Source organism: Ascaphus truei, chromosome 4 (assembly GCF_040206685.1).
Source record: "Ascaphus truei isolate aAscTru1 chromosome 4, aAscTru1.hap1, whole genome shotgun sequence".
NCBI lineage: Eukaryota > Metazoa > Chordata > Amphibia > Anura > Ascaphidae > Ascaphus > Ascaphus truei.
In genome coordinates, this window is record NC_134486.1 from 74867115 (window position 1) to 74892567 (window position 25453).

At 42.3% G+C, this 25453-nt stretch overlaps 1 long non-coding RNA gene across 1 annotated transcript in view; it reads left to right on the plus strand.

Annotated features, from left to right (window-relative positions):
- Positions 1–22687, plus strand: part of LOC142492872 (uncharacterized) — a 27767-nt gene extending 5080 nt beyond the window's left edge. Inside the window, exons 2-3 of the long non-coding RNA XR_012800922.1 lie at positions 14800–19754; positions 22475–22687. This is a non-coding gene — a long non-coding RNA (uncharacterized LOC142492872). The remainder of the gene's footprint in view (positions 1–14799; positions 19755–22474) is intronic.
- The last annotated feature ends 2766 nt before the right edge of the window (positions 22688–25453 follow it).

The following is a 25453-nucleotide window of genomic DNA, read 5'->3' on the forward strand; positions in this document are numbered from 1 at the left end:
AAAGAATTCACTTGTTTCATACCACAAGTTAAAACATAGCGCTTAATAGTTAAGGTAAAATATATATCACTGTATACAAAAATGAACATTGATTAAAATTGAATAAAACGTAGGTTGGATAGTTATTGCGACAAAGTAAACTGAATGCACAATCAAGCTATAGGTGGTAGGAAATTGGAATAGAATAATAGCTCAAAGTACAAGAGTAGAGTAATAGACCTTTATTGGTAAATAGCAATACCCCATAGCAGGGATATTTAATATTTAATACCCCATAGCAGGGATATTTAATATTTAATACCCCATAGCAGGGATATTTAATATTTAATACCCCATAGCAGGGATATTTAATATTTAATACCCCATAGCAGGGATATTTAATATTTAATACCCCATAGCAGGGATATTTAATTATAATTAAATATAAATTACTGTGGGCAGTGGAAATTAGGGCATTAATATATTAATAATTACTCTCCACAGAGGGAGAGACCAAGAATCCCACTAGTAACACTATTGATATTATAACAAAGAGTCCACAGAGGAGAGCCATTGCCACAGTGCTCATGTAAACAATAGTGGCGCCTCCGTGTAATTGCAGGGGATAGCGCTTGGACAGTAGCTAAATTGAATAAATGAAGCCCGCACATAGTAAGAGTTAGATATGCACAAGCATCTCAGAAGGGAAGAGCCATTGTCTAAGTCAGGGGTGTGCAAACATTTTCCCCTGCCTGCTCTCTCCCCACTTCTTACCTTGTCTCCAGGGTGAAATGATGCTGTGGGGTCACGTGACCCACGTTGCCATTGCGACACGTCATCGAAGACACGTTAAGGGAAGTTGCAGAGGCCTCACGCGATCCCTCGGCATTTCATATAAATGCCATGGGGAAGAGCGCGGGACCTCTGTAACTGCCGCACTCCCCCTGGAAAATCTTACGCCCCATGTCTAAGTAACCTCCTTGAACATTGATGGTGCCTGCATGCAATTGCAGAAGACAGCGCTTATGCGGTAACTCGACTGTGTTGGAATACAGAGCAACAGATACTCCTGGAGTGTATAATGATAAAAAATAAAAAAACACCAAAAAAAAAAACGGATCAATGAATTATCTATAGTAAGTAATGCAAATATAATCAGAGTATAATAAGTTATTAATGTATGATTAGTCATTAAGTAAAGCAAGAATGTTAATGTCTTGCTCAGAGGTCACATCATAAATTGATAAAACAGGCTGAATCTCCTAATGGTTATATAAGCACAGAAAGGGGGAGAGAAGCTGAGAACTGTATGGACGCATACTGCACCGACACACTTTATTCGAGCAAATACCCAGTATGTACCTGGCAGATACCTGGAATGCGCCGCTCCTCACCTCTGACAAGCCCCGTTGCGTTTGCCTTCCCAGCCTGGGTTCATGCCTGGCTGATGGGCGGCTGATCTGTTAAATGATAATGATTAGGATTTAATAGGCTGCAATGCTTCGCGTGTCTACCAGATGGCATAAATTCATGAATTGTAATGCAGTATATATATATATATACTGTGCAGTATTGCAGCCAGCGGGAATAAAATGCTTCAATCCTTGCTGGAAAATAAACCAATGCACTCGGGCAGAAAACAGTCACAAACCTCAATACACCCAGGTATACCCGAATTCGTGGGACTAGCCGAGCTCGAATAAAGTGTGTCGCCAGTGTAGGTACAGTAGAATTGAGACATAAATAAATCAATGAATGGGGTGAACGTAAACCCCTCATAAGGCAGCGAGTGTTTAATTTATAGATCCAATCTGCCTCAGTACGAAACAGTCTTTAGAGGCAGAGAGGCAGCAGCTGGGGAGCGGCACCAACCCAGGACAGTGCAGGAGTGAGGCAGGCAGGCAGGCCCAAGGTGAGTTAAGTGTATGTGTGGGTATGTGTATATATATATATATATATATATATATATATATATATATTGGGGTGTGTGTATGTATGAATTGGGGGGGCGGGGCGGTAGTTTCAATGCATGTCAGCCTGTCTGATCTTCAAACGTAACATCACAAATAATAGATGGCTGCATCCTCAGTTTCGTAAAGAAATTAAAAAGTGAGGCATGGGGGGATACTCGTAATTTCATGTGGCGATACCATGATCTCAGAGGCATGATCGTTACATCATGGGGTGTTGTCAGGAGAGTCTCGGTGGAGTCTAGACTGGGTCACTATGGAGTTTTGATTTCAGTGAAAGGAAGCAAAGTAAGTTCCCAATTACAGTACATTACTGTATTTCAGTTCACAAATAATATTATTGGGGTGCACCAATATTAATATCCACTGAGCCTACTAACCAATAACCTTCACCTGTAGAGCCCCTATTTTTGATGAGTAGTCTGCTGCCTGCAGGCTATTCTAGTGAGTTAGAAGTCAGGAACGATACCCATGAGCATTTCTGGCATACAGAAACTCTTAGGTTCTAGTGGAGTAGCCGGTGATAGATCTGGAAGTTTTTAGGGGATCTCACCATCATTATACAATGTGCGCTATGTGTTTTGGGAGTGAGACAGTGGGTGTAATCATTTATCCCACTCAACTTCCAGTTAAACTTGCAGGAGGGAGGCAGGCAGGCCCAAGGTAAGTGTATATATATGTATTGGGGTGTGTGTATTAGGGTTGCCAGATGTCCGGTATTTGGTTACTCTGTCCGGTAAAAAATGAGAGATAATACCGGACACAGGTATTACCTCTCCCGACTTAGTAACCAATCACGGGATTTCCCCCGAGAAGGGATAGTGCAGGGCTGCTGCTGCTGCTGCTGCTGCTGCTGCTAGGGGGCTTGGCAGCTTCCTCCATCCTGATTGGCTGCATTACACAGCAGCAGCCTATCAGGATGGAGGTGGCAGGAGCCTGGGGGATGGGGCCAAAGAGCGGAGGAAAAGCATGGAGCAGAGAGAGGTGAGGCTGTGTCCTGTGTGCCTTCCTGTGTCCAGTCTGTATTTGTTCTGTTTTGTCCTGGTGTGTGTGTGTGTGTTTTCTCTGGCTGTCCCGTGGGGGTGATATTGACAGGGAGGTGGGTGAGAGGATGAAGGGAGGGTGGGTGAGAGAGGATGAAGGGAGGGGGGGTGAGAGAGGATGAAGGGAGGGGGGGATGAGAAAGGATGAAGGGATGGGGGATGAGAGAGGATGAAGGGAGAGGGGGATGAGAGGATGAAGGGAGTGGGGTGAGAGGATGAAGGGAGGGGGGATGCGAGAGGATTAAGGGAGGGGGGATGAGAGAGGATGAAGGGAGGGGGGTGAGAGGATGAGGGGTGAGATGACGAGGTGGGTGGGTGAGAGGATGAGGAGGGGTGCAACAATCTTGGAATTTGTGAGAAGAGCATTAAGATCAGTATTGCTCGCCATGTACAGTATGGCTGCAGGTCAGTTATTTATAAATTATCTAACCATCACGTCATTTGTTCTAAAGTTCACTAAAAGCATGCACCAATTTGCACTATTTCATATTCTATTTCCTTACAAAAATCCTCGGAAAGGGCACTCCCTCCCAAGACGACACCTCAGATTTTTTACAAAACAGAATATAAATTGGTGCAAATTGGTGAATACTTGGGAGTGAAATGTAGAAATTACGTAGCAGTCAGGTCATTTATAAATAACTCCTCACCAATGATTCTCACGCGCGTCACACGTTTCACCATTTTGTCCAGTATTTCTGGACAAGCCACCTGGCAACCCTAGTGTGTATGCATATATTTGGGGGGGGAGGGGGGTGGGGGTGGTTTGTGTGTATTTGTGGGGGGGGAGGAGGAGAGGGGTGGGGGGAGTAGTGTGTGTGTATTGGGGGGGTAGTGTGTATTTGGGGGGGTATGTATGTATATGTATTGTGTATTTGTAAATGACAACTGTTTTGCACTGAAAAACAATGGAAAAAAAACTAATTAAAGGGACTTATTATTGTGAGATGCATTTTATTCCCCCACATATTTCCTTTCTCCAATTCTGATTGAAGTAAGTTTGTTGAATGTTAATGCTTATACAGTATATACCTATTAGTGTGTGTACAGTATATGCATGTGTTTGTGGGGGGTGTAGTATTCATACATGTGTTGCGGCTCTCGGAATATTTAGGAAAAATATATATATTTTTTTATAAAATGGCCTTTTCCTTGAAAGGTTGGAGCCCCCTGAACTAAGGGGTTAATATGTACAGGCAATGTGTTAAAAGCAGTAATTTATCACCTATTTTATGCTGGCTTAGTTTATGTGGCCTATGCATACAATGGCCAGTATATTGGCCATTATATACATAGGGCTAACGCCAGTCTGAACTAGGTGGTAAAATATTTGTGGCATATCAAAACTTGATGTATGGCAATTTTTTCCTAAAAATGCAATATTATGCCTCTTTTTTCCCCCCTCGGATCCGATAAAAAGAAGGCACTCTTGGCACAAATACCACCTTTTATTTATATGATTAAGCCACGTGTATTACTGCTGTGAAGCGCCATGTAAATCAATGGCGCTATATAAATAAAGATATATACATAAACATACATACCGCAGTTTCATGGATCCGGTCCTATAATCGGGTGTCTGCTTTATTCTCATGCAAAGTAATAGAAGCATATCTAATGGGATGTTGAAAATATGGGGGAAAGGGAGACACCCGCTCAACCTGTACGGATAGATGGATGGGTTCACAAGAGGAAGTAACAAGGCGAGGCAATATGATCTAAACAAGAGGGTCACTCTGTAGTAAAGAAGGCAAAGGAGAAGCCCATAATAATGTGCACTGCCTAGTCTATCAAAACATAAATAAATGTAAGTAGCAAAGGAACAACAGACTGCCGGATAAACCATAGGAGTGAAGTATGGCTAAGAAAATGATAAATGACCCCAGACACTACATATTTACATGGCCAATGTAAATGTGGGTGAATCAATGAATAAATGATTTAAAAAAAATCTTCTCTAAATCGGTCTTATTGACAAGGTCCAATACATGGACACCGATTAAAGATTATTTTTTTCATTCCTTTGCTACTTACATTTGTTCCTGTATTGATAGACAAGCGAGTGCATGTTATCGGTGGCTTCTTCTTTGCCTACTCTCCTATGGCTTAGAACATATGTTGAAAATGTTTTACATCATCAGATGGCATTTCGTACTCTATTCCTGCAGTTACTTCTGGATCCGGCCATTACCATGGAGGAAACCTTCATTTGTTTCTGCGAGTATGAACGCCTCTTTCTACATTTTGTTTTCTAGACAGAATCGCTATCCTGCATTGTATGCGGATTGTTTGCCACGGTTGATTCTGCACAAGTACATTTCTCTGATGGAGTTGAGTATTTATATTTTGGCTTAAGTTCATGTTTTCTATAGGCAACTTTTTATCATCCTTGTTAGATAAAGGAGAACCAAAGCCAATCCTATGCATTGCTAGTCTAGCTTCAAACCTCTCTCTATGACATTAAAGGTCCTTTGAAAAAAAAAAAAATCTTGAAAAATAAGCATTTGATGTTCATGCCAAAAACAACTCTCCAAGTTCTCTTGATCTTTTAATTACCAATTCTTTTGTGGAAATATTCAAGAACATGAAATAATTGCTCTAGGCCGATTTTTTTTTTTTTTTTTTTAGGTCTGTGAGAAGATATCCTGTGTGCTCTTTCAATAATAAAATTGGAGTAAGTTGTGAAATTGCAGGAAGATTAATTTACAGGAATGTAATGATATTTCCTTGTTCAGTCTCTTCTGTGAAACCTATGAACCTCAAAGTTATTACAGCGGCTTCTGTTTCCCAGATCATCTTTTTTTCTTCTCTTGCAACGAACGTTTCTGATTGCTCAGGCTAGGGACAGCATCTTGTATCTTATTTTCTCGAGCGGATACTTTTCTTCCATATTGATATTTTTTTTTTTTTAGCTCTTGTATTACAGTTGCTGTTTGATTTGTTGCCATGTAACTTCTGCCATATGTGTTAATAATTTGATGAACATTTGTTCTACAGCTGGAGCAGTGTGTGTGATTGCTGACCACTTGGTGCCGTTTTACTGTAGTACTTGCAAAAAAACGTTTAGTTAATACAGTATTGACTAATACTTTGCAAAGTTGTTTTCTTTCATACAAAGTTTCATACTTAATTATAATTTAGTTTAAAAGGAACTTGGTGAAAGACATTTTGTACTTCCAAACTTTGCACCTACAGGTGTAGCCAGACATCCTGTCCTCGGTGCCTCGATTTTCACTGCTCCGGTGCGGCTACAGCTTTCGCGGCCTTGAGGACAGTAGGAAGCCCAGGAGGATTAACTCTGCGGGGTTCCATGATTTTGAATGGGAACACCCGCAGTGTTAATCCTTTTGGGCCATCTAATGGGAGAAATACCGGTGCTCACCTTTCAGATGAGCTGTGCAGCTGTCTCTGCGTATCTTCATCTGGATCAGTGTCCCCATTTGCTGAAGGTAAGCGGGTTGTATTTCCTTCCTCCTGCATGATTTAAATGCCCTTATATGGGGCTCTACATCATGAGGGGGGAGGCTATATGGCCATACTTGGTCATCTACATCAAGGGGGCTGGACAGGACATGCAACACTGTCCAGCCCCCTTGATGATATAGTTGACCAAGTATGGCCTTATAGCCCCCCCTCTCATGATGTAGAGCCCCATATAAGGGCATCATCCATGGGGAGGGAAATACAGTCTGCATCTCTTACCTTCAGCGGTGACACAGATCCAGATGGAGAGATTCAGCTCATGCAGCTGTGCAGCTCATCGGAAAGGCGAGTACTGGTATTGCTCTCCAAGCAGATGGTCCATTCAAGTGAAGGATTAATGCTTCGTGGTCCCATTCAAAAGCATGGAACCAGCAGTGTTAATCCTTCAAGGCCACAAGACTGACTTTGTCCTTGTGGCCGTGGGAGGAAAAAAAAAAAAAAAAAAAAAAGAGATGTAGAGGAAAGCCGCGGCCAGAAGGACAGTAAATCTGGCTCCATCTGTACCATGCAGAATACAGGCATATTGGATTTATAGTGGAACGCCTTACCAAAACAGTCTGTGTGAGCCTCGTTATTCCGCCACTGAAGTATAGGCCCTGGTATAACCATCAATAATAATCAGCACAAATGAGACATCAAATGATGTGTTAAGTCACTGAGATTGTAACTTGCCGGTTAGCGGTCAGGGTGTTGGCTGGACAGAAGATGGCTGCTTGACTCTGCAGCTCTGAAACAGGGAGCACACCTAACGAAAACGTGGGAGTCTGATTTGTTCTGTAACTGGATTGATTCAGTGTTTTTTAGGCACTACTGGGAGTGATAAAATCTGGGTGTTTATACTCCTTCATAGACCAAAACTTCACATCCCGTATAATTGAAGGTACTCCCTCTGTGTTTTTGAGGCTCTTTAATTTGAAAGTACTTAAATATTTTTTTTTTTTTGAAAGTTGCATTCTCACAGCATTCCTATGAGACAAATCATATAAATTCGTTCAAGTGTGGAAACCCTGCCTGACACAGGAAGGTGGTGCGGGACTAGACCCAGAGTTAGCATTATTGTAAAAGAGCGATATAGGGTGGAGCAATAGGATTAAAGGAGAGGTGATATTTGAGACAGACGTATAATGATATTCTGTAAAGGTGGAGCTTTGGAACACTACTCTATTTTTTCCTATACCTTCCCCACCCCCTCCAAAATATTATTTCACTTGTGTTTTTTTCCCACCTCTTCTTTTGTCTTCTTATTCCCCCCTCCCCCCCATAAAAACCATTGTGTGTCCCCCCATTGATGCTCCCTTGCCACCCCACACGTGTCTGCCCTACTTAATCGTTGACAAAGATTACGATTCCAAGCTTGTATTAAATGAAGATCTGTTTTATTAAACTGTTGTTGATATTATGCATTGTGTAAAAATTCCCCTTATCCCTCTTTGCTTCTCTACTCCAAAATAGTTTAAGAAAAAAATAAAAAGGTGCATTCATATTTAGCCAAGGTCAGAATCCACTTTTCTAATTAAACAGTTCCTTGCCTATTGCATCATAGAGCAGTGTTGAGAAAATGGATAGACCAAGGCACATGGCCAAGATTTAGGAGCATAATAAAATGTACATTATACATACTTACATACAGTATATATACACATACATAAACCCATAAAAGTTAAAATAAGGGGGCCATCAGGATAAATCACTCCAACGGAAGGGCCAGCCTGACCCAAGTGGAGACGTCCACTAGTGGTTGGCATCATGTGATAGCTATGACCGGAAGTACAGGCACTCTAAAGGTTACATGGGCAATTCCTCCTAGGATAGAAGTGAACTAACGCCAGTGACATATTTAAGGGGTTATGTCTGGGTGATTGATGCCTTTTTACCCAAATGGAATTTTTTAAAATAAAATTGTGAAATACTTTCAAAGTTAGTATATTAGTAACGGTTGGTCTAGTTAACGTTAATCATAATGCATTATACACTACAATCTAGAGGAGATGGGGGGGGCGGGGAAAGGGGGAGATGGGAAATATGCAAATTTAAATAGGTAAATATGTTCAAAATGATTAAAATGTGCTTATTTCCCAGTTATTTTCAGTGTGTTAACATATTTTACCATGTGGAGTGAAGGTTCATCTATTTGGAGGTATACAAATCAATAGGCTCTCAAAAAAAATGATCTTGGTCTCTCTTTTTGACGAGATATATATGTGATTTTAACCTTATGCTGATTAGCACAATTATGGCTGTTATTTTTGCATCATTCATTTGGTGAACAGAACGGGTATTCCCGTTTGAGATCTTTACAAAAGGTTGATTTCTAATCTAATGTGGGAGTGCACCTTTAAGCTACAAATGCAATTTTCTTCATTTTTTAAAAATTTGTGACTTTAATAGATAGACAGGTAGATTCAACTAATTTTGTCCCACCAATTAAAACTAATGTCAGACTAATTCTCTAATCTTACTCATGAACTAAATAAAAAAAAAGTTATGAATTGTTGGTGTCCAACACATTTGATAAAATCAGTCACAACACACACACTAAAATTAGGATAAGTAGATACATTATAATAGCAAACATTGGGAATCCTGTCAACTCCTTGACGCAGAGCTTACAATTTAGGTTATGTGTTGATAGACATAAGTTATAGGAGTAACCTGTAAGTGCATTAGTTCATTAACAGTGATTCATGGGGTAAGTCAATGCATCTCAAGAGTAGCAGTTTTGTTTTGGAGAAATATGCACATGAAAAATGTTTGCCAGATTGTTTGCTAGGCCGTTATACCAGAGAACCTCCATCTCAAAGACTTTTCCTCGCCTCCTTATGAGTTTTCATGTATGCAGTAAAAAGCACACAGCAAACTACAAAATCAATTGTTGCTTAAAGTCAATTTGAATAAATATGCAGTTTAAAAAAAAAAAAATTAAAACTTTTTCTGTTCAAACGATTTAGGCAGCAGCCCCTTTGTCAGAACATCCTTCAGGGTTCTGGGGAAGGCAATGTTCCACAAAATGTTAATACGGGTTTACTGTTTCAACCATGTAACTGTTAAACGTTTATTACAATGGACATTTAAATAAGCACAAGTTGCAGGTTTTGTGTTTGTTTTAGTTATAGGATTGAAGCAGGGGTTCTCCGGAGCTGAACTGCGCTTATATCAGCTCCGGGGATCCATTGCTTCCCAAGATACTTACCGTCGTAGGCGCTACAGCCATCGCCTTTGTTTAAATGTCCCTCATCACCCGGGCCAATAGGAAGACGCAAGAGACGACGTCACGTCTTTCTATTGGCCCGCAATACACGGGACATTTAAAGATTTAAAGAGACTTTTTTTTTTATAAAAGGGCTCTTCCTAGAGGTTGCAGACCCCTGCACTGCAGTACAGAGACAGACACACCCACACACACACACCTCCACCCTGTTCTATACACACACCTCCACCCTGTTCTATACACACACACCTCCACCCTGTTCTATACACACACACTCTCCTTCCACCTCAGTCTCTCCTATGCGGAGCTTTCTGCACACAGGAAGGGGGAGGAGTCAGTGCCTGGTTGTTGCCTCCTATCCAATCACCTCCCCTGTCTGAATGCTGCTCTCATTCACTGCATGGCGACGCATCTCCAGAAACCGTGTGAGCCAAGGTAAGTGTAGTTTACAGAGGCCTTTGCCGCTTCCCCGGCATTTAATTTGTGTCTTCGAGAAGCAGGCGGGATCTCTGTAAACCCCGGGTCCCCCGCAGACACCTTATGGCGTGTGTGTGTTCTGAGCTTGCAGGGATTGTGTGCTTCTGGTTGGCTCCCCTGAATATCCTTATATGGTTTTTCATTTGCTTTTCTTTGTGTTGTTTTTTAGCAGTTGTTATAACTTCATATTTCAGTTGTAGCCACATTCTGAATTGGAAAGGAGTGAGCGTATTAGAGTTTCATACTCTTATTAATTATATTATTTTATTTATGTACAGTATTAACTCTATTGTTTTTGTTCATGGTGTTTTTTTATAACTATTTTAGTATTACATATTTATGGGCAAATTATATTCGGAAGAAAAATAGTAGGTTGAATGTAGAGCAAATATTAATGATTTAATTTTTGTCATACATTTTCCCAATAAATTTGCAAACGAAATCCTGACAATATATGTTTTAGAAAACTGAAAATGAGTTAAAAACGATATGGGGTTGCACTCACAAACCAGAATCTTGGTTTGATGCATTGATTTAGAGCAGGTCTCAACGTGGATACTTCTCCATGTACTTTTCTTTACTGGAATTACGGTTCGGCGGACCTCGTGGAGACCGGAAATATAAAGCAAAAAATAATGTAATACTATTTTTTTAATAAAATGTACGGGGCTATAGGGACGGCTGCGGTTCTCCTGAGCTGTAATAAAGAAACTCCGCCACCAACATAACGGCAGAAATCCGGCATGTTCTATATTCCTGGATCTCTCTCAGGTGCCTAGTATGTGTTTCCTCCAATCCTTCATCCTATGCGTTTCGCTCCCGTTTCATGGAGGGTGATGAATGTTGAAGATTGTCTCTGACTTACTGTCGTGATTGTGTTCACCACACTACTAGAGATTGTAATCACCAGCCAGAACACTGAGATTAATAAATGGTAGTTTATTTGGCTAGAGTCAACAGTAAGTCACACGTACAGAAACATAACAATAACCCCACACAAATAGGAACTTACGGTAGCCTCCTAACTTGCTAGGTACAGAGCATTGCCAAAGCTAGCTTACAGTGAATGCTGCCTCAATATCCCAGTGATAAGGGAAGACCGCCCCAGCTCTGCACAGTCCATGATACAGTTGATCTCCCGATGCAAAGACCAACCTGGAACAACTGCTTGGATCGGCATCAGCTTCTATAGTCTCCCGGGTCTCCATTTGGAAAAATGGGGGGCAGGTACCGTTCCTTTAAGTCTATAATTATATAAACCAGTGTTTCCCAACTCCAGTCCTCAGGGAACCCCAACAGGTCAGGTCTTAAGGATATCCCTGCTCCAGCACAGGTGGCTCAGTCAAAATGACTGAGCCGCTGGTTGAACCACCTGTGCTGGAGCAGGGATATCCTTAAGACCTAACATGTTGGGGTTCCCTAAGAACTGGAGTTGGGAAACACTGATATAAACTGTCGTATCCATAAATAACCACATTCAATGATTTTGAAGCTCTTATCAGGATTCAAAATGAATCAATCAAAAACTGGAATTATTTTCTTAAATCTTGTCACTGTAATATGATTTCTCCTCACATATGACATGGTAGTGAACATATTGCTTATTTAGGTATTCTGATTTCTTGTAATCTTAGAAAAAGTTGGAAAATCAATTTACAATCAATGCTGTGTAAGATTAAAACAGAGTTGAAAACAATCAAACGTATATAATTCAGAGGGATTGCAGCTATAAGGAAGACTATTATCCAAAATATTTTATTTCCCTCCTCACACCCTTATGTTTAACAAATAAATAGATAACACAACTAGACCACATTATAAATAATGTATAATCGAAAGAAAATACACCAAGAATAAGTAATGCAAACTTAGAGCACATTGGTTTAAGGGAGGCTGTGGTCTGCTGTGAAATGCGTGGGCATTTATCATTAAAGGTCATTTAAAGTGATATATTACCATTACATTAAAATCATCACTATTGTTATATATGGAGTCTGAACTTTTGTTCAGTAAATATAAATAATTCCACATTTGTCAACACATTTAACTGTCCTTCACTATTAAAACAATTATTGCACCCGCTGTGAAATATTGGATGACCTTACGTAAAAAAATGTAATGTACAAGCATTACTCCACAATGCAATAATCCAAAAATTATAGTTTATAATAAGGTCCTAAATTGGTAGTGTTGGGAAGAAAAAGGGTTTCATTTTCTTTAAACTTTTCTAACTCCCAACACAAAAACAGTTACGTCTTTCAAACCTTACAATTTAGGTGGCACTTCCCTAAAGAAGATTTATGGAAATGTTTGCAAATTAGAAAATTAGAAGTGCCCTTTCAAACCTATTTATCTGCAATAAAAATCAGTAATAGATCTGAAATGATTTATCGCGTGTCAGATTACAGTAAAGGAGTTGCTGGTGTTTTTTTACTATAAATCATTGCCCGATTTGTCTTTTTCCCACAATATTACTGGGGAGGAAAGAAAGAATTGCTGGAAATTCAATCACATGATATATAAAGATACTAGAAGCTCATTAAACACCTGCAAGACATAAAAAGGCAAATTTACGACCTAATCACAATTGTTGCAGGTGCCGATTTAACCCATATTCTCTGGTCATGTCCTTTTAATAAAACGCATGCTCACAAATCTATTTGCTTGCATCTCAGATTCTCCAGAAAGTAATCCCTTTTTATGAATCCTTTTTTATTTTAGGAATTCAATTGCAAGCACTTGCACGTTGTAAAGAAGAAGTTAGTTGGGTATTCATTTTAGCAATGCTGTAACTGGAAATCCATGGTTGTTCCATCCCTTTGTGGGGTTGTACAAAGTTTGACTAATTCTGGTCATCTGGATAAACTCTGGTTACTCTGGTAGGGGAAGGATAACAAAGTTGAGTTTGTTAGCTGTATTGCAATGCTGATATAGCATGCTATAGTTTTAAACGATTATGGCAGTGGTTCCCAACCTTTTTTTGATTAAGGAACCCCATTTGAAATTCTGAGGAACCCCAACCCTGTCAAACAGCACGCCTGAGATCACATGCATTGTAACTTCTTCTGTATTTGGTACAATTTTAAAATTAACTGAAAATTACAGGAACCCTTTAGGGATGCCCAGGAAACCCAAGGATTCCTAGGAACCCCTGTTGCAAAACAGTGTAAAATTGTGTTTTCTCTCATAAAAAGTAGTAATTGTGCTATGAAATAGCCGCATTTGTTGAATGAGACCACATCTCCAAAAGTATTGAACTTTGTTTAGCAATAAAGAAATTAAGGGCTTTCGAATAAGTGAATACAAATTTGAATCACATCGATAATTATAAAGCCAATTATTTCACAATTAATTAAAGACTCCACTTAATTTTTTCTTTTTTTCCTTTATGGTGGTTTGATTTTTTTTTACCAAGTAAGTTTTACAAGTCTAATACTTCATTTACATCCGTCAAAGTGACAGTATTTTGGCTGAATGAATAAAAAGATTTTAGTACTAGATACTGTATGCATTAGAATTCTCTTTTAGCTCATGTACGCATTACGTTAACATGACAATCACATCCTTCATCCATGGAGAACGTATTCCTGGAAAAATATAACATTTCTGTTCGTGAAAAAAAGTATCCATATTATTTATTTTGGCAATTGTACAGCAAACTTTCTGTTTCAAATGGAAATTACTTATTTTACGCCTCATATATATATATATATATATATATTTTTTTTACCTTTCCTGCTTCAAATGCACACACCATTCCACTTTTGTATTTAGCCATTCATATATAGGAACGACTAATATATTTTTAAGTAGCAAGAGGAAAAGTAAAGCACACAGATAAAGTAGTAAAAACACACAACTGTGCTTTAACATACTACACTAAGCTCTGGTGTAGATACTGCATCAGTGTCGCTGAACGCTCGTCTGTCTTAGGAAACTCCTGCACTGTTATATATTCACATCAGTAACTTGAGTAAAACTGTTTTAATGATCACCACACACTTCTGTGCCAATGGCGGATTTTGGCATTAGCAAAAGACCATGGAAAGTAAGATGGGGCAAGACTGTAAAAACTTGGTGTTGATTGTCAGCTTTCATATGCTCATACCAGCCACTAACTTGCAAAGCAGTCAGACAGAAGAAAGATGTGCACACTACTGTTCTGGTAGAGTCAAAAGATGAACAGCATCAGGAAGCTCCCCCAGGTAGAAGGACATTATTCTCTATAGTAAAGGGGACATTATACTTACAAAGATTAATGATACACATAACAAGGGATATGGACAGAGGGACACAAGAAGAAGTCATAATCAAGATGTCAAGGAACAAGGTAACAAAGGGATATAACAAGGAGACACCAGGGGTCATTTGTGCTGGTTGTATTTTTTGCTTCTGAGATGGTCACAGACCTGCCCTTTCAAAGCCTACCTACATTATGCAATGTACCTGAATATTGTAGATGGGCAGATGTTTTAACTTAAGCTGCATTCTCCCATCTCATATATAATTTATATTACATTTTGCTTGATAATATTTTTGTTCTTCATTTGTAAGATTTCCTAAAAAAATTTTTTTTTAAATACTGTAAAATAATAGTGGTTAGAATATTAAAATATTTGCTTCTACTTCTATTTTGCAGACTGGGCCCATTAAGCTTGACTGAACACATAGTACAGATGTTGAAGATATTGGCTTGAGAAGAAAGACAGACATGGAGAGTTACTCAGAAGTCTAGACTCATTTTCCTGAACTTTCCACTGATACCATTTGTACACCAAATTCCTTATCCCCCCCCGACTATTATCCTGGGGAAAGAGGCATGTGACTCTCACCCCTTCCTTTTTTCTCTGCTGTAGTGAAATGTATGAAAGCGGTGCCATTTCAAAACACCATTTTGATTTAAAGAAACTGACAATACTGTATTGCAGACACATAGTAAAGGTCAAGATGTTTAACAGTATGGAGGAGGGTAAGGGGACGGGGACTGGACCAGAGGGAGGGCAGATTGGTATTCTCCAATTCCATCAAATCAGTGCAGTAGAGTATACTGGTTTAGAGGGGGGTCTGACAGATAGAAAAAGTGATATTGAGTTCAGCCAATTAAATACTACAAAGATCTACTATGTACAAAAATTGTTGCATCTAACTCCTGACACTGAGTATAAAAAAAAATAAGGATGTGCTGTCACGGGAAACCAGGAACTTTTAACACCTTTTATATTTGTACCGGGATCATGCATTAGGCAAAACAAGGTAGTAGAAACGAAATGTAGTTTATTTCGGTAAACCCACGTACAAGAAGAATTACACAATATACAGTCAAAAATACACCGTCTGGGGGGAAAATCTAGGCTTTCCTACAGTAGGTGCAGGGCGCCCACTTTGGTGGGCTTACCCTGACTAGGATATCCACCCAGCTCTCCTGGTCCTCTTTTCGGCTTGAAGTCCTAGCCGTGACCGCTACGTTCGATTTGTAGAACTTGGGCGCAAAAGATGGGACTTAGTCTCTGCGAGGCAGACTTTCCTAGCTGCAAAATGAAGTCGCCTGCGCTGCAATTTGCAATAGAGTAACTTTGAAAAGCCCGCTTTCGCTTCATCGACACAAGTCACTGGAAGGACTGGTTCTATGACTCGGCCATCTCCTTACATACACTCCGCTAAGCTATCCTTAGCATGGAGGTAGGAGGAGCAACCAATCAGAGCGTGGGAACCCTATCCCACTAGCCAATAGAAACGGGGTCGTCTCTTGGCTGACGTCAGAGGAGGGGGCGTGCCAAGCCGGCTCAGGATGCCCCGTGGGCGGGACATATGAATTGACCAACGGGAAACGCAGGGCAGGCTCCACTAAGTCTGGCAGACGAAAGGATCCTCCCCACATGGGGTCTCTGTTCTCCGGACTCAGTACTCCGCCCTGCCCCAGCCACTTTGCACCAATACACCTCTCAACATCTCCTCTTTGAACTACGGACTCTGTGCAGACTTGCTGGCACCTTAAGCAGATGCCCGGGCTGACTGCATAGAGTCTTATAAGAAATGTATAAAACACATAAAATATATTTTAATACATGGAGGACTTTGGTGAGACTCATGACAAAGGGAGATAGGACTGAGATATTGGGGCTTGAAAACCAAGAGTCTGGGGGACATTGGACAGCCCCGGTGCAATTCCACCCATGTACCGGCAAATCATGCCTGTTCGCCCAGTAGAATTAAGGGACTACCGGTAGCTCCGGCCCACGAACTCCTGCAAACAAAATAATTGTATTCTTACCCAAATACCTCACCTAAAACTTACACACAGAAAGCTTTATGAGTTTGGGACAAAGGGAACTTGAAAAGTGGAAAAGCAAGGACCCACAGGGCCCAAGGGTAACCAGAGGGTTTAACCTTTATTATTTAGCCTGGTTGCCCTTGCCCGTCACAGCTGCATTTGGGTGTATCCATAAGCATCTGCAGAGCTTTCTTGCCACAGAATGTTATTGGTGCAGCACAGCTTCCTTCATTTCATACAAATATATGTATGAAAAGAGAAAGGAAGGAGAAGGGGTGCCGTATGACACAGGAGCTAGGACTCTGGCAGGTACATTTCTACTTTCCTTCTTTCCTACTTCTACTCGGTCACTGCCCCCAGGGAGTGTCCCATGAACTTGCAATGAACATATTCAGCGGCAAATTACATGTGATACCTAAACCTTTTATGGATAATGGTCTTCTCTGAAAGTAACCTGTTCAATCTCATATGTTTGGCACGTTTGAGCACTGAGCAAAGAGTAGCTATAGTAGAGGCTTTAAAATGGTGGACCAGATTTTGTGCCTCAAATCTTAAGAGGAGTCAGCGGGTCTGGGAAAGGCTGTCAGACCAGAGTTGTGTATTGCTACTCTGTGGGCTTCCAGTGGGATATCTGCAGACTATATACAGGCTACACAGAGGCGTGCTGCAAGCGCCACATAGTCACGTGGTACAGGAGAAGGGGGTTTGTGCATAGCTGCCAGGGACACGTCTCTACAGGCTAACCAATGGCGTGCAGAGCTGTGCCGGGGTCACACACGAGTAATTAAATGGGAATAAGCATGCGCAGGTGAGACAACGTTTAGATACATAAGAGAACAATTTTAGCTTTTTCACCTAATAGGAGGTTGAGTGTACCTCTTCTGCGAAATACTCTTTTGTTTTTGCCGATACATAAGAGAACAAACATAGAAAGTAAAACAGGACCGGAAACCGAAAAATAAAGGGAGTAAAATAAAAGATACAATAACCATAACTTAACTGCGATGACCAGGGGAAAAATGTCCAAAAAAGCAGATTCTTAACTAAAGTGGAACCCATCCAAATCTCCGACCAACGCTCAGCGCACCACGACCCCTCAAAGTATGCCAGGTAGCCTATTGACCCGACTTTATCCATAAAAATCTGAGGCTCTCTATTGGATGTCAGCCGACCCCTCCAGAGGGTCCTCCCATTAATCCCTTAAAAAAAGAGCCACACTGCCAGATTATGCCAAATACCAGTCGTAATCCGGATAAAATTATGTTGTCGTCTGACCCCTGTTGTTGCTGCCACTGAACACTTTGAGAATATCCTTACCATCGGCATAATTCTGGCTGCGAACACTAAATGGCCCAGAAATGACTGAAACTGTGGCAATGATGCCTACCTACTTGACCGAAAGGACTCCATTGATCTGACCAGGGATTGAAGCTTGTCTTCAGGGAGCCTATACTCCATCCCAACAGTGTCAATCTTGATCTCCAGAAAACTGAGGACCGTTGCTGGACCCTCCATCTTTTTGACCGCCAATGGGACCCCAAATTCACTTGCCATTGGCAAAAATATGCTCAACCACCTTGCGCACAAGTCCGACTCCCATGGACAAATAAACCTGAAATTGTCATGGTAGTTAAGTACACCAGCAGCTTGTACTGTCTGCTGGACCAGTCATTACAAAAAAGGTACAGAATGTCTCAAAATAAAAACAAGATAATTCGCAATACGTAGAAAGGCATTTATCAACCAAGTAGCCTTCTTCCAACCTACATCCCAGCAAATGAAAAAACCAGGATGCACCAGCCAGAATCCGGACTAGATATCAGCTTTCACCAAAAGCGCACCCTGCCTAAAACGCCTGCCAAAGTTACAGCCTGATCTAAGCTCACAGAGCAAAACTGCCTATTGATAATGCAATTCATTAATGATACTTCAGGATGCGACAGATGTATCAGCCGTAAAGGCCCCTGTTCTTTTTTCCGAACAATACCCAAAAGTGATCCTCTCAAAGCAGGCAACGGAGGAGCTTGGAACAGCCCAACCATCCTCCTTACCGCTACTTCCTTAGATATATTTTCCCTCGTGACACCACCCCATTCCGTAACCGATTTCAAATTTTTTGTTTCCAGGTGCTCCGTGTTTTCAATTAAAGGGATCCAGAAGACTTCCATAAACCCTTCCCGCAACAGACTGGCTGCTTCCTTATTGGTGTAAATATCAAGCCATCGACACATATTTTCCATTTTAACTGGTGTGACCGCTTTTTCCCACAAACTGCCAGATAGGCTTGCCCCCTCCCTGTTTACGCTTATGAAAGCACTTTTCAACAGCATGAACACCTCTGCAAACCGGGCATCAATGCCGGAATTTGCAATTGCTGAATCTACATTGGCCCTCATTAAAAGCCCAGCAGTGTCCCTTCTTGCTACCGGCCGACAGCCCTGCGGACAGCCCGCTGCTATCAGCCCCTTGAAAGGGTGACGACTTTTGCATGGTCATTAACTCAATCCATAAATCCATATCCTTCACATTTGAGGATAAATGCATGCGAACAGCAACCTTCTGGCGAAATTGCTCATCGTAGTGCCACCACGCCACCCCACTATAATTCCTGTACACGAACCCAATCATATCCTGATATTTAAACATGGCTTAAACAGGGGGAGAATTTTCCCCTATCACACTTGGTAAAATGATAAAACGCCAGAAGCCAGTTCGAAAATGTCCACGGGAGCAATCTCGTCTCAATATCTTCTTTTTTGTCCTTGCCTTTTTTACTGGACCTACAGTAGCTAATGCCTCCCTATAGCCTGACAACAATGGCAGTATCTCCATGCAATCCCCTCCCCATATCTTATTCTTGACCACCGTCAACAAGTGCATCCCATACAGGCTAGTTATGCATTGATATGTGTCCTTGAAGCAAACATCATAAACTTTGTCCGCTTCAGCTACCCCACACTTCAAGATCTGGGAGAATGACTGCAACCTCATTCCCTCTGACAGGTGCAATCTCAGCACCCACTATTGGCCCCACTGGGCTTGCACCAGCCCCCATCAGCACAGGTGAAGGGCCCACCCATGCAGAAACTCTGCCAGGGGTCACACTCGCCGCTGATGGTGCATCTAGCCCTTCCCCCGGGTTAACCTGAGGCCCCCTCCTGATTTTCCAGGGCCACCAGCACCACCCTGTAAAAGGGATGTTAGATCCACTGCCTCTAAGACTATAAGCCCATCAGCAAGAAGGGCACCCCAGGCCCTGGGACCACAACATTGCCTACCACACTGACAGCCGGATGTGACGTGATTATCTTATTACTAATAGGGTTAGTAGACAGTTACATATGCAAACATTCTGTAGGTACAAAGAGTGCGTGTACGAGTAGATTTACAGGATGTGACTGATGATAGGGCACCAACTTAGTCACAACAAGTACAGATCCAGTGGGATCAGCTCGCTCCACTGGATCACTGCATTGTGAGAACCATTCCTTCATCCTGTGAGGACCACGCTATACAGCTGAATTTAAGAATCCATTCTCTCTCCTCAGAGGGATCTAGGAACTATTTCTTCGTTCTTTGGGAACCATGCCTATTGGCTCACATGACGCAGGACATTTAAACTTGCAGGAGATAGCGGCAGGAACGCAGTCTATCTCGGGATGCAGGGGTCCCCAGAGCTGAAATTCATAGGGTTCAGCTCCGGAGACCCCATGCTTCAATCCCATGTAAAAAAAAACAATAATAATAATTGCATGACTTAGTCCTGTAAGAGCTGCTCAGATAAACACAGAGAGAAACTGCTTCTCTCTGGGACTCCTGCGCCGCTCTTACAGGATGGTAGCTAGCTTGGTAGGATTAACCATGTTGTGGTCTCATTCAGAAGCAGGGACCCGCAGAGTTAATCCTCCCAGGATGCTTTCTGTTTTCAGGGCTGCACTGCGATCTAGCGGTCGTGTGCAAATGTGGCCCGAGGACAATAGATCTAGCTACATTTGTAGTCGCACTCGTAGTGTTCAAAGGATCCTCAGACTATTTTATAGTATTCAAAAGAGACAAATAGTGGCACAAAGTTTCGGGGTACAAAATTAACCCTCCATCAGGTGCAGAAGGGTAACTTTTGTACCCCGAAATGTTGTGCCACTATTTGTCTCTTTTGAATACTATTAATATGGTCTGAGGACCCTTAGAACACTACGCGTGCGACTATCTCTCCTTGCTTATTACTGAAACTGTGACGGTTCGGGGAACCCCGCCATGCAGACGCTTCGCACCATTGAAAACGTTACGATTCAGATTGGAGTAACAGGAGTGAAGGGCAAGTACACCTTTTTGTAACTGCCTCCAAACAAAATTGCTAATAAAATCAGTGTAGGCTAGTAAAGCTACATCGATTGAAGATCACTAAGGAATAGACATCAGCTCCACAAATCACCAATCCCACTAGTATCACCAGTTCTATGTTAGAAAATGCTGGCTAGGTGTAACGCTTAATGAACTATTAATTACTAATATAACAAAACCTTACGTAGCTATTCATTGAGCTATGGGGGACTGTATTCGGAGGCATGCAACGCTAATTGGTTTAGAACGGTTATACAGGCTTCCATATTTCAGTGATATTCTTTATTGGCTATATGCTAACAGTGGAGGTTTTTTTGTCGATGTGTGTGTGTGTGTGTGTGTGTGTGTATATATATATATATATCACAACAAAAGAAGAAATATATTAGCGCCAACCTATCACTATATAAAATCTCTAAAGAGTAAAAATATAAATAAAAGTGAAATGGAAAATGTTATTACAAATAAAAGTAAAAAACCTATGCTAAGCACAGTGGATGTAGTAATTTTTTTTTAAAATAATGAACCAATAAAATACATAATAAAATATCAAAAAAGAAAATGTCCAGAAAAATATATGTAAAAGATATACAAATCCCAAAATGTTCCAATTGCTATCCAAAAGAGTCTCTGCAGCCCGAATGAAGGGAACACCACTTCCTTAGGATATCTACAAAAACACAGAAAAAACAGGTGCACTCATAGCGTAAAATTGTATAACAATAAATTTATGGAGTAAGGGATAAAAATGCACACTCACAAACAACGCTGAAACAAATGCGTTTTTGAGTACAATTCAGCCCGTTCAGACGCAGGAACCCAAGGAGGAGGACTTCGGTGTGATGTCCGCGGTGTGTCTGATGAAGTCTCGCTTGAGACGAAACGCGTAGAGATTGCTGTGGAGCCTACTGTCCAGGTTATATATTTTATTTGCACTCATCTACATTATTGCACTCCTGCTGCTTTGCTAGCATTTTGCTACCAGCCATTCAGACATTCAAGTTCCTGTTTACACTGTGAACTCTCCCCGGCTGAAACCTCGCTGACATCATCGAGTTCACGCGAGACTCTATTCAGTGTATGCTCTGTGTAGCACCGGAGAGAGGGGAAGGCGGTGTCCCTCGTGGCTTTCGGTCCCTGCCAGGACCTAGAGGGGCTATTGTGGCAAGACACACCGCGGACATCACACCGAAGTCCTCCTCCTTGGGTTCCTGCGTCTGAACGGGCTGAGTTGTACTCAAAAACGCATTTTTTTCAGCTTTGTTTGTGAGTGTGCATTTTTATCCCTTACTCCATAAATTTATTGTTATACAATTTTACGCTATGAGTGCGCCTGTTTTTTCTGTGTTTTTGTATATATATATATATATATATATATATATATATATATATATATATATATATACAGTGTTCGACAAACCTATACATTTGCAAGCCCCGGGCGAGTGGATTTAACATCGTGGCGAGCTCCTATTGGCCCAAGCAGCACACGTGTGGTACTAGGTGGCGAGTAGATTTTTATGTTCGGCGAGTAGATTTTTTGCTCATTTGTCGACCACTGTATATATATATATATATATATATATATATATTCAGTATATATACCATAACTTAAAATGTGAATGGTAAACCTACCCAGCCTTGAAAATTGCAAAGCCAGTACAACCAACCTCACACTGAGACTCCTTCTCCCCCTCCACAGTTGCTGCCTATCCTTCTCAGGGACTCAATGGGTGGTCAACATCTCCGGGGAACAGAGAAAAGGCCTCCACGTGGCTGTCTGTGCTCTGGCGCCACCATGCTCAGGGAAATAAGGAGGGCTGGTGGCCCTGAGGGGCTGCCTGTCACTGACTGGCCGTCGGTAGGAAAAGGAGGATAGACCACCAGTTGGGTCACGGAGGCAAAGAATGGAAGGTCCAGGGGGCGGGGGGGGGGGACCACCTGTAGCAGACTGCTGATGGCACCAGTCAGACCACGTCTGTATAGAAGGGAGCAAGCTCTATAATCTCATGCATATCAAGTCAACATTAAGCCTTGAGCTGCTGCATCCATATCTCTCTCTCTCTCTCTCTCTCTCTCTCTCTCTCTCTCTCTCTCTCTCTCTCTCTCTCTATCTCTCTCTCTCTCTCTCTCTCTCTCTCTCTCTCTCTCTCTCTCTCTCTCTCTCTCTCTCTCTCTCTGCACTAAAAATTAGAGATCTGTGAACTTAATAAAAAACATCATGTTATTCTTCAAACAAGTTTTGAAAATTTGCAAAACAGTCACTCAAACTTTTTTGACAATTTCGTCCAGACTTTTTTGGCAAAGTTGACGCGAAATGTGACACTTTTAGTAACTTTGGGAGAGAGAGAGAGTTATATTTAGTAGAGCAGTGCACCTTAAAATGAAAAAATATGTACATGTGCTGTTTACATTGTGAAAAACTAGCCAGGTTTTTACAATTGCACAGAAACTGCAAACACATTCATTAAGGTCACATAGAAGACTTTCATATGCCCTATTTCTAATTTCTGGAAAATAAAAGAATATGAACTACATTTGGATGAATTTCTATTCACTGTATTAGATTGTTTAAACCTTTGGAATATGTTGACATTTTTAGAAATTATCCGTTTTCAAGGTTGCCATCTTCTATTGAAGGTTAACCGGGAGACTTTTTACAATACATTTTTTTACATTTATTTATTTATTTTCTCTCCCCCCAGCATCCTCTCTCCCCCGACATTCTCTCTCCCCCCGACATTCTCTCTCCCCCCGGCCTCCTCTCTCCCCCCGGCATCCTCTCTCCCCCCGGCATCCTCTCTCCCCCGACATTCTCTCTCCCCCGACATTCTCTCTCCCCTCAGCATCCTCTCTCCCCCCGGCATCCTCTCTCCCCCCCGGCATCCTCTCTCCCCCGACATTCTCTCTCCCCCCGACATCCTCTCTCCCCCCGGCATCCTCTCTCCCCCGACATTCTCTCTCCCCCCGGCATCCTCTCTCCCCCGACATTCTCTCTGCCCCGACATTCTCTCTCCCCTCAGCATCCTCTCTCCCCGGCCTCCTCTCTCCCCCCCGGCATCCTCTCTCCCCCGACATTCTCTCTCCCCCGACATTCTCTCTCCCCCCGACATTCTCTCTCCCCCCGGCCTCCTCTCTCCCCCCGGCATCCTCTCTCCCCGGCATCCTCTCTCCCCCGACATTCTCTCTCCCCCGACATTCTCTCTCCCCTCAGCATCCTCTCTCCCCGGCCTCCTCTCTCCCCCCCGGCATCCTCTCTCCCCCGACATTCTCTCTCCCCCCGGCATCCTCTCTCCCCCCGGCATCCTCTCTCCCCCGACATTCTCTCTCCCCCCGGCATCCTCTCTCCCCCGACATTCTCTCTGCCCCCGGCATCCTCTCTCCCCCGACATTCTCTCTCCCCTCAGCATCCTCTCTCCCCGGCCTCCTCTCTCCCCCCGGCCTCCTCTCTCCCCCCGGCATCATCTCTCCCCCCGGCATCCTCTCTCCCCCGACATCCTCTCTCCCCCGACAGTCTCTCTCCCCTCAGCTTCCTCTCTCCCCCCAGCATCCTCTCTCCCCCCGGCATCCTTTCTCCTCCCGGCATCCCCTCCCCCTTCCCCGGCACCCGCTCTCCCCCCCCGGCACCCGCTCTCCCCCAGCATCCACTCTCTCTGCAAGGTGCAGTCAGTATGGCTCCGCGATTTTACATATGTATTTCTTTTACTGGCGGCATCCTCTCTCCCCCCGGCATCCTCTCTCCCCCGGCATCCTCTCTCCCTCCGGCATCCTCTCTCCCTCCGGCATCCTCTCTCCCTCCGGCATCCTCTCTCCCCCAACATTCTTTCTCTCCCCAGCATCCTCTCTCCCCCGACATTCTCTCTCCCCCGACATTCTCTCTCCCCCCAGCATCCTCTCTCCCTCCGGCACCCGCTCTCCCCCGACATTCTCTGTTCCCCCAGCATCCTCTCTCCCCCGACATTCTCTCTCCCACCAGCATCCTCTCTCCCCCCGGCATCCTCTCTAACCCGACATCCTCTCTCCCCCCGGCATCCTCTCTAACCCGACATTCTCTCTCCCCCCGGCATCCTCTCTCCCCCCGGCATCCTCTCTAACCCGACATCCTCTCTCCCCCCGGCATCCTCTCTAAGCGTTACACAATTTGGGTCTACATTTATACAGCAAAAAAAAGTATTTACTGTGTGGTATGTAAGAAAACACATTAAATACAGTGGTGGATTAGTCTGTTGGGCATATAACAAAGTCCTTAAATTCTCCTCGTAAATACCTTTTGATCCAACAACTATGCTCCTAGCATAATGCTAGTCCATTTTTATCCATCACTATAGATAATTGCAGATGAAATAGAATTAATTGCTTTTGTGCGCCTCACAATGTACTACAGTGTATATCATTAATTACTTCTCATACACATAATCTAGCTATGTTTATATGATATAATTATTTTCAGACTATGCATGCAACACTCTTCATTAGATAATATTGCATGATGCTCCATATGATTAAAATAGGTCTGCATATAATGACGTGTATACATTATTTGGACAAGATTAGAAATAATAAATATCATGCATTAGATCAAAGTACACATATACATCAATGAGTCTAATCATGTACACTGTCAATACAGAGCCACAGCTGTGTGCCATATGCTTAGCAATGAATCAAACATTGATTTAAT